Below are 9,354 nucleotides of genomic sequence, written 5' to 3' on the forward strand. Positions count from 1 at the left end.
AGAGTGAAAAATATCAAAGATATCTGCAAACCATTAACCTAAAGGATTAATGGACCTTGTGAATCCTAGACCCTATGAACCTGAGACCAGAAGAATTAGATGATGCCCAGCAACTGCTGCTGACCACTCTGAAAGGGATAGCCTTAAAAGGGCCTGGAGAGAGTAGGAGGAAAAATGTGAAACAAAACTCAAGGTCATAAAAAAGACCAGGCTTACTGGTTAGGTAGAGACTGGTGGAAACACCCCACAACGTGGAGCTTAGTTACCCTGCAGGCCTGCAATGGAACTTACTGTCATGGCTCAATTTTCAGCCAAACCATAGACAAATCTGTAAGGATCAAAGGAAGACTCATCAACAAGCTGCATTATGCAGGAAGAAATTGCTCTTACTGAAGGTGAGGAAGACTTGAAGTGCTTGTTGCAGAAGATCAAAGACTATAGCCTTCAATATGGATGACATCTCAACATCAAGAAGACAAAAATCCCCACCACTGGGCCAACAGGTAACATGATGGAGAAAAGACTGGACTTGTCAATGCTTTCCTCTTACTTGGATTTACAATCAACATCCTTGATACCAGTAGTCAAGATATGAAAAGATGAATTACGTTGGGAAAATCTGCTGTCAGGGACCTCTCCAAAGTGCTGAAGAGCAAGGATGTCAGTTTAAAGATTAAGGTACACATGATGAAGGCCATGGGCTTTTTTTATTACTTACTATGCATTTGAAAGTTTGACAAAGACTAAGGATGACAAGAAGAATCGATGCCTTTGAGTTGTGGTGTTGGAGAGGAGTACTGAAAATCCCTTCTGCCAAAGAGTAGGCAAGTCTGTTTTGAAGGAAGTGTGGCCAGCATGTCCCTTGGAAGCAAGGATGGTAAAGCTTTATTTTACATACTTTGGGCATGTTGTTAAGAGGTACCAGTCCTTGGAGTAGAATATCAAGCTTGGGATTGTAGAGGGTCAGTGTAAGAAAGGAAGATCCTCCACAGGATGGACTGACATAGTGACTGTAACAATGGGCTCAAGTATATTGGTGATGACAGAGCTAGGTTTAGATCTGTTGTTCACAGTGTTGGTATGAGGCAAAGTTGATTCAAAAGCACATGACAACAACAACATAATGCAAACAATAACACTAGGGAGGTACATTTCTTAGAACAATCTACCATTTGAGATCAAAAGGGCAGTATTTGCCTAAAAACAAAGCTGAGAATGCAGAAAAGGATGAAAAAGAAGAAGGAATGGGAGCAGGAAATAGGAAGTGGAATGAATCACACAATATTGTAATCAATGCCATGAAACAAAATATGTGTGAATTGTTGAATGGGAAACTGGTTTGCTTTATAAACCTTCATGCTAATCACAACAAAAAGGTCTTTAAAATGTAGAGCTGCCACCCGAACAGATAAATGCACACCCATGTTTATTGCTTCATTATTCACAATAGCAAAGAGATGGAAGCAAGCCAAGTGCCCATCAACAAATGAATGGATAGAAAAACTATGGTATGTTCACACAGTGGAATATTAGCAGCACTGAAAAGCAAAGAAATTATAAAATATTACACAACATGAGTGAATCTTGAGGACATTATGCTAAATGTAATATCTAAGTCACATAAGGACAAATGCTGTCATAACACCACTGTTATAAAACAAGACTGAAATGAGGATTGTGGGGTAAGTAAGAAAAGAGGGGATAAATAGTGGATACTGCATTGGAACAGATGAAGGAAAGAACTGTTTAAAAGGAATATATGATTAGGCATTACACATACAATAGCAGCCCAGAATAAGAGATGCATTGCCTAGAGGACTGGGGGGAGGAGAAGAGGGAGGTAATTGTGCAACAGTGAACTATTGTTGTTGTTATGTGTCATCGAGTCACTTGTGACCACAACAATGAACTAATATTTAAAAAAAAGTGAACTGGGAGTGGGGTAAGGGAGGAGGGAAGGTTAAAATGTGCAACAATGAATGAACAAATGAAAATCTAACTTTTCTGTAAACTTTTGTTAAAATCACAATTAAAATAAAAAAAGGTATTTTTAGAAAGTATTTGATACACCAAGCATTAAATAAATATTAGCTATTAATAATGAAGGAGCTCTGGTGGCCTGGTGACAAGAAGCTGCACTGCAATCCTGGAGGCATGCAGTTCAAGGCCATCAGCTGCTCTGTGGGAGAAGGACAGGCAATCTCCTCCCATGTGATTAACTGCCTCTGAAAACCTGCTGGAGGGTCAGCTATAAGTTGATTCTGAATCTATGGTACACAACAACAACATTAATAGGAAGAAGAAAAAACACAATGTTCAAGGAAGTCTAGTTTAACTAGGTTTTGCTAATTAAGCTAAATTAAGAGTTAACGAATAAAGAGTTTTTCTGCCAAACCAAAGGCAAGTGGTTCGAATCCACCAGCTGCTCTATGGGAGAAAGATGGGCAGTCTCCTCTTATGCAATTTACAGCCTCTGAAAACCTGCTGGAGGGTCAGCTATGAGTTGGCTTCAACAAGACAGTAATATGAGAGTGAGAAATCATTTTACTAAAGGAGGACTCATAGCATAATGGGTGAAGTGTTGGGCTGCTAACCAAAGAGTTACTTACTGTGCAAACCTGCCAGGTGTCCTGACTGAGGGAGATGCTTAGTCTGTTCTCATTAACATTTATAAACTTCAAAAATCAGCCGGGGTCGCTCTGCTCTATCGTACAGAGTCACTATGAATCAGAATCAACTTGATAGCAGTGCATTAGTGGGACTAGTTTTAAGAAGACTTCAGAGCTCTTTTTGGCTTTGAAGTTCAGGGGCAATAATAGTTTCAGGAGTCTGTGCAGCCTCTATAGCTCCCAAAAGTCAATAGTCCATGGAAATGTGACATTGTGTTCTGTATTTCCCCTTTTTTGATCAGGATTCTTCTGTAAATTTTTTGAAGTGTTCAGTGATTGTGGTCGGGCACCATTTAGATCTTCTGTCTCATGACAATTAGCCACGCATCTCATAGTCTCCTCCTGTGCCTGACTTTCCCTTTTTCTGTTTTGTTCCAGGTGAAAAGACACCAACTGCTGAGGCTTAGGTGATCACTTAGGAGCCTTTAAGACTCCTGACACCAACCAACTAGTTAGGAGTTGATACAGAAGACAATTAGCTGAGGTGAGCCATGACCTTAAACCTAGAAAATAAGCAATCAAACACCATGTTTGGTTGCATACAAGCAGCCAACAATAGCTCCATTTTTATGTTGTTGCTGTATCTGTTACACAACTTTTGCCAATTCAACTTCTTACAGGCATACAAGTATATATTGTTATAATGTTGTGTTTAGTGGGAACTGACTCATAGTCGACCTTCCAACAGGTTTTCAGCAGCTGCAAATTGCACAGGAGGAGATTACGCATCTTTCTCCTGCGCAAATGGAGACAAACTGTCTGCTTTGGGTTGTCAGTGCGACTCCTTACCATTAGGGCACCAGAGCTCAATGCACTCCCTATATACCCATTATAATAATTGGCTAGGCAGCCCTATCCTTGTTCAAAACAGTTTTCCCATCATCATTTATCCTCCTCACTCCTACCTCTTAGCTTTTTTCTACAAAGGTCAAAGAAATGTCTTGGTTTTGTAGACGATTTCATCTCTGCTACACCATCACTGTAAAGGAGAGAAAGCCTCATTCAACACATAGATGAATACGCATCAATGTACCAATTCATTTTATAATGGAACTGCAGTTTGAACGTCATGTAGCTGCCAAGAATCAAAGTGGGCAAATCTGCAAAAACTTTTAGAGTGCTAACAAGCAAGGATGTCACTTTGAAGACTAAGGTGTCCCGATCCCAAGCTACAGTATTTCCAAATGTTTCCTATTCTTGTGAAAACTGGACAATGAGTAAAGGAGATAGAAGGAGAATTTGATGCCTTTAAACTGTGCCTATGCCTAATGAACATGCCAGAAACAGCTCAAAGAATGAACAAGCCTGCTTTGGAAGGAGCACAGAAAGCTCCTTAGCAGCAAGAATGGCAAGGTTTCAACTCACATGATTTGGCTATGTTATCAGGAGGAGCCTGAAAGGGGCAGGGGAAGAAAGACATCATGCTTGGTAAAGCAGAGGTCCCCCTAAAAAAAGGAAGACCCTCGGTGAGATGGATTGACACAGAAACGACAACAGTGACAGAAGTACAGCAGAGACTGTGAGGCTGGTGTGAGATTGGGCCCCCATCCTCCATTCATTCAATGGTACAGAGGGTCACTATGAATCAAAGCTGACTCAGTGCTACCTAGCAACACCAGCAGTCAAGAACCACACAATATGATTATTCTTTTCATTTTTCCATCAGTTGTTCAAATTTATAAGTCACTATTAGTTTAGGTCTGCGAGCATTGGCTTTGCCAATCCCAGACCTGCATTATAATTTCTATAACACTAGATTCACCTTCTGCTTACTTCAATAAATAGTTTGAAAATGAAACAACATATGACTCCAACACCTCTTTACCATAGAGAAAGTGATTGTAAACAGAAGTATACTAAAAGCAAATTGGTGTGAGGAAGGGAAGCTCTGGTGGTATGGTCTGCACTCCTTGTCTCTGGATGTTTAAAACCACTAGTTTTAACCACTAGCTCCCTGGCAGAAGGATGGCCAACATCCTTCCCTATGATTTAGAGCCTTGGGAACCTGGTGGAGGGTCACTATGAGTTAAAACTGATTGGACAGCACTGAGTTTGAGTTTATTATTATTTATTATTGCGTTATTATTGGAATTTTTTTAAAGGTGTTATTAAATTCTAGACAGGTCAAGCTGAAGGAACTAAACCTGTTTCTGTTCTCTTCTTATCAAGAGGCATAGAGAGGTGTCAGAAGACATAAGGTGAGGCTATGCAGCCGCCAACCATCTATCATTAAAGAATTTCACGAGGCTGTGATGCTTAATAGACTTCAGCAAAGCTTCCAGACTAAGACTAGGAGGAAAGGTCTGGTGATCTACTTCCAAAAGCAGACAACAAAAGCCCTGTGGATCACAGCTGTCTGATCTGCAATTGAATGTCAGCATGGTAGTGATTCATCCTATCATGTGTGTGAGCACCATGAAAGGCAGGCCAACTCAACACAGCCAACAACAAGGACAGATGAGGACCACAAATGAGATTTTTTCGGATCAAATTCAGAAAAATATTTTAAAATAATTAACAACCACAATGAGATACTATCTCACACCAGTAGGAGTGGAAAAGTTTAGTAAGGCAGCAAGTAATAAATGTTGGAGAGGATGTGGAGAGGTGGGAACTCTCATACTCTGATGGTAGGATTGTAAAATGGTACAACCACTCTGGAAGGCAGTTTGGCGTTTCCTCAAAAAGTTGAACATAGAAGCTCCATATGACCCAGCTATTCTACTTCTAGGAATATATTCCAAAGAAATTAGAACTGAGATACAAACAGAGATTTGTACACCAATGTTCATAGCAGTGTTATTCATCATCACAAGAACATGGGCATAGGCCAAATGTCCAACCACAACAGAATGGATTGAGAAGTTGTGGTACATTCACACAATGGGATACTATGCAGCACTCGGGAGCAATGATTTAGAAAAATGCTACGTAACTTGGGAGAAGCTGGAGAACTATACTGAATGAACTAACACAGTCTCATAAGGACAAATACTCTATAAGACCACTAGTGTAAAAATAGAAGGATAACTAGTAAAACATGTATGGGAAGTCAAGACAGGGAGGGCTGAGGGCGGGTAGGGGCAAAACCACATGGTTGCATAGTTTTGTAGGTGGAGGGAGAAGAGGGGAAGGAAATAGGAAGGATCCGAATGAAAAGACAAGGTAATGATGGGCACATTTTGTACATAGGGTTTTCGGAGGCCTGCTATTTCAGAAGTGTATGGCCAATCCTTCTTCCTAGTCTGTCTTAGTCTGAATGTTCAGATATAGAGAAGTATCAGACAGACCAGCATGTTGGACATGTTGCAAGGAGGAACAGGCCCTTGGAGAGGGAGCGCAGAAGGGGAAAGCCCCCTATGAGGTGGTTTGATTCAGTGGTTGGGGTAATCAGGATGGGTGTGTTGGAGACGGTGCGATTGGCACAGGACAGAGCAGAGTTTAGGGCTGTTGTACATAGGGTCGCTATGAGTCGCGAGCGACTTGACGGCACATAACAACAACAACAACAATGATGGGCATGGTCCAATGGTGATTAATTTTATAAAGCATAATGCATGAGAATGTATGAAACACAAAGTAAATGAAGAATAGTGTGAAACACAATGCATATGAACTTTGTAAGCAAACCAATTTAAAAAAGTAAAACAGTTCTGGAAACCTAAAGAAGAGTTGTGATTTGAAACGAAAAAAAAAAATTAAAATTAATTAACAAGAGACTAGGTGGTTATCTAAGTCAATCTTATTTAAGGTTGTGCCTCATTATGGCGTGAAACCATTCTGGAGACCACAGTGTGAGGCAGCCCAACTCTGGGATATACTGATGGAATTTTGTCAGGTTCCTACTGACATGCTTGGCTGCATTACTAGAGACTGATGGGGATGGTGTGTGATGGTCTGAATTTTAACTATGGGTCACTGAATATCTGGGGCGACAAACACTTTCTCTGACCAGACTGTGGGAGTCTGAGTCATCCTTTGCTAAATGTTTTGAGATTGCCTAATGACAAAATGATGGCCAGAGTAAAGAATTACTGTTGTTAATAAATTACCAATCTCAGTAATGGGGATGAATTTGAGTTTATGAGACATTACTGCTCAAAGGCCTCAGAGCCTCTATTAAACGCACCACTAAAATAATAATGAAAATTATAGCAAGGGTTAGTCAAGGACATGAAAGCAGGTTCCATGTGGTGGAAAAGTCAACTGAGATAGCTTCCTGCTCCTCCCTGCCCCTTTCAGACAGTGGCCATCTGATATGGAGTCTCTTGTTGGAAGATCTGATCTTGAGTTTTCTCATCTGAGAAATGGGTATAATAGTACTTTCTGTGAAGGATAAATGAGTTCTGCTCCACTTACCTTTACTTGAGAATCTCAGGTCCTGGCACCTATGGTGTCATCTCAGTGTTCCAATTACTCTCTATGTGGATCATAGGTTGCAAACTTGCAGCCATGTCTGGCCACTGACGTAATTATGCACATGCTCTTGGTTTTTATTATGTTCTATGAAGTAATAACACCTAGACAGAAATGTACACAATACCTAATTAAATAGCTCAGTGAACCATCACACAGTGAACTGCTTTTAGCTGCTCATCAGGCCAAGAGAGAGGACATAGAATGGTCAAACCCAGAATGCCCCTTGTGTGTGTCTCTTGCCAATCATTTGACTCTTTTTTTTTAAAGTTGGTGTTGGGTTTTTTTTTTTCATAGCTTCCTCCTGTTACAATCTAGGAAACCTGACAGAGTATGACTAAGAGTCAGAAGAACTTGATGGCAGTAAGTGAGTATGTGAGCAAGTGGATGAATAAGTCAGTGAGGGAATCAGAGACATGCACACTCCAATTTGCCACAGACCTCACCGCTCCTTATTGTTGACCAGTTTTTATATTTGTGCTTCTCCATTTGCTTCTTTGGACATTTGAAGTTGTGACTTCCACTTTAATAGCTTTTCCTTAATAATAAAAAAATAGTATGGTTATCATTATAATAATGATGATAATGTTGATAATAATAATAATAGTGACAATGAATTAGCTACTGATTGTTGTATATTTATTTCTAATTCAGCAGGGGCTATACTGAGCACTTCAGATACAGTATTTCATTTACTCACAGAAACCTTTCTGAGTAGGACTTTATGTTCTTCCATTTCTCAGACAAAGAAACTGAGGATCAAAGTTTTGAGTGAAATTTCCAAGGTGACACAGTATGTAGTTGGGAAGTGGGATTTAAGCCTGTCCTTGAAGGATGTTTTAGACCAATTACTAAAGTAGGTATTTAATTGGGGTCATTTAGATGGTGGGACCAGCATTAATCATGGGGTGTGGAGGAAACCCAGTTCTTTAGTGTGAGAACACAAAGGCATGGGGCCAGATGGAACTGGGCTTCAGCCTTCATACCACCACCCTGGACAAGTTAGTCATGGGTTCAGTGGCCTCCACCTCACAGAGTCACTGTCAGGACTGAGGACACTCAGCTCTCGGTAGAAGCTCCATAAATTATTTTTGGCTGCATCCAGCTTAAGCAAAGGAGCTGCTGAAAGCCAGGGTCCTCAAGGAGTGTCCCTGTTTAAGGTTACCCCTTCCAGAAAACCTCCCTAGTTTTCCAGCAGTTTTACACTCCTTGCCCTTATTTTCGTGTGCTCTCACCCACCTTTGAGCTCCTTTGAGCTTCAAGATCACTCTGAATCTTGTCACTCATCACTTTTAACCTTCTGTGGATGTTGCTCTGGTGTCTGTCTGGTCCCTCTCAATGGGACAGTGGATCGTCCTTGAAGCTGGGAAAGGTGGAAAACAGAACAGCCTTTCAAATAGAAAGCCTTAGGACCTGACAAAGAGGGTCTTGGCAGAGAATAGACTCTTAGTTGATAGAATTTGATATATCTCTTCTTGTTTGTTGCTTGCAAAGAACATTACACATGGATGATACTTCTTTTGCCAGAGATTCTGTGTGTATGTTACACATTTGTCTCATTTAACCTTCACTCTGATTTGAAGGGAAGTTAACGAGAGTAAAATCTTGTGGAATATTATTTTTAAAAATGCATGGAAGATTATATCAACAGGAAATTGTCAGAAATTCAAGCTGGATTTAGAAGAGGTGAAATGAAGGATAGCATTGCTGATATAATATGTATCAATTTTTTTGTTATTTATTTTTGTTTTTGTTTTTCTGTTGGCTCATTCTTGTACATTTTCCTCTCTCCCACTCCCTTACCTCTCCCCCAGGTCTCTTTATATTCCACATAAAATTGCAAACTGCCTTTGCCATCTTGTTGAATTATATAATTGGTATCTGTATTGGTATTACATTGAATTTGTAGAGTAACTTTAGTAGAGCTGTCATTTTCACAGTATTGTGTCTTCATATCCCAAAATTCAAACTGAGGCCAAAGAAAATGAAAATAAGTTCACAGGAACCAAGATGTAATCTTGAATCAATTCTATCAGAATTTCAAGATCATCTTAAGGATAAGTTTGAGGCATTAAGCACAAATGATCTAAGATCAGATGAATTGTGGGATGATATCAAGGATATCATCCATACAGAAAGCAAAATTACATTATAAAAACAGAGCAGGAAGAAAAAAAACACAAAATGGATGCCAGAAGAGACTCTAAAAATTGCACTGGCACATCGAGAAGCCAAAACAAAGGGGAAACATGCCAAAGTGAAAGCTGCA

Source organism: Elephantulus edwardii, unplaced genomic scaffold (genome assembly GCF_000299155.1).
Source record: "Elephantulus edwardii isolate Elephantulus edwardi_28Jun2011 unplaced genomic scaffold, EleEdw1.0 scaffold00028, whole genome shotgun sequence".
Taxonomy (NCBI): Eukaryota; Metazoa; Chordata; class Mammalia; order Macroscelidea; family Macroscelididae; genus Elephantulus; species Elephantulus edwardii.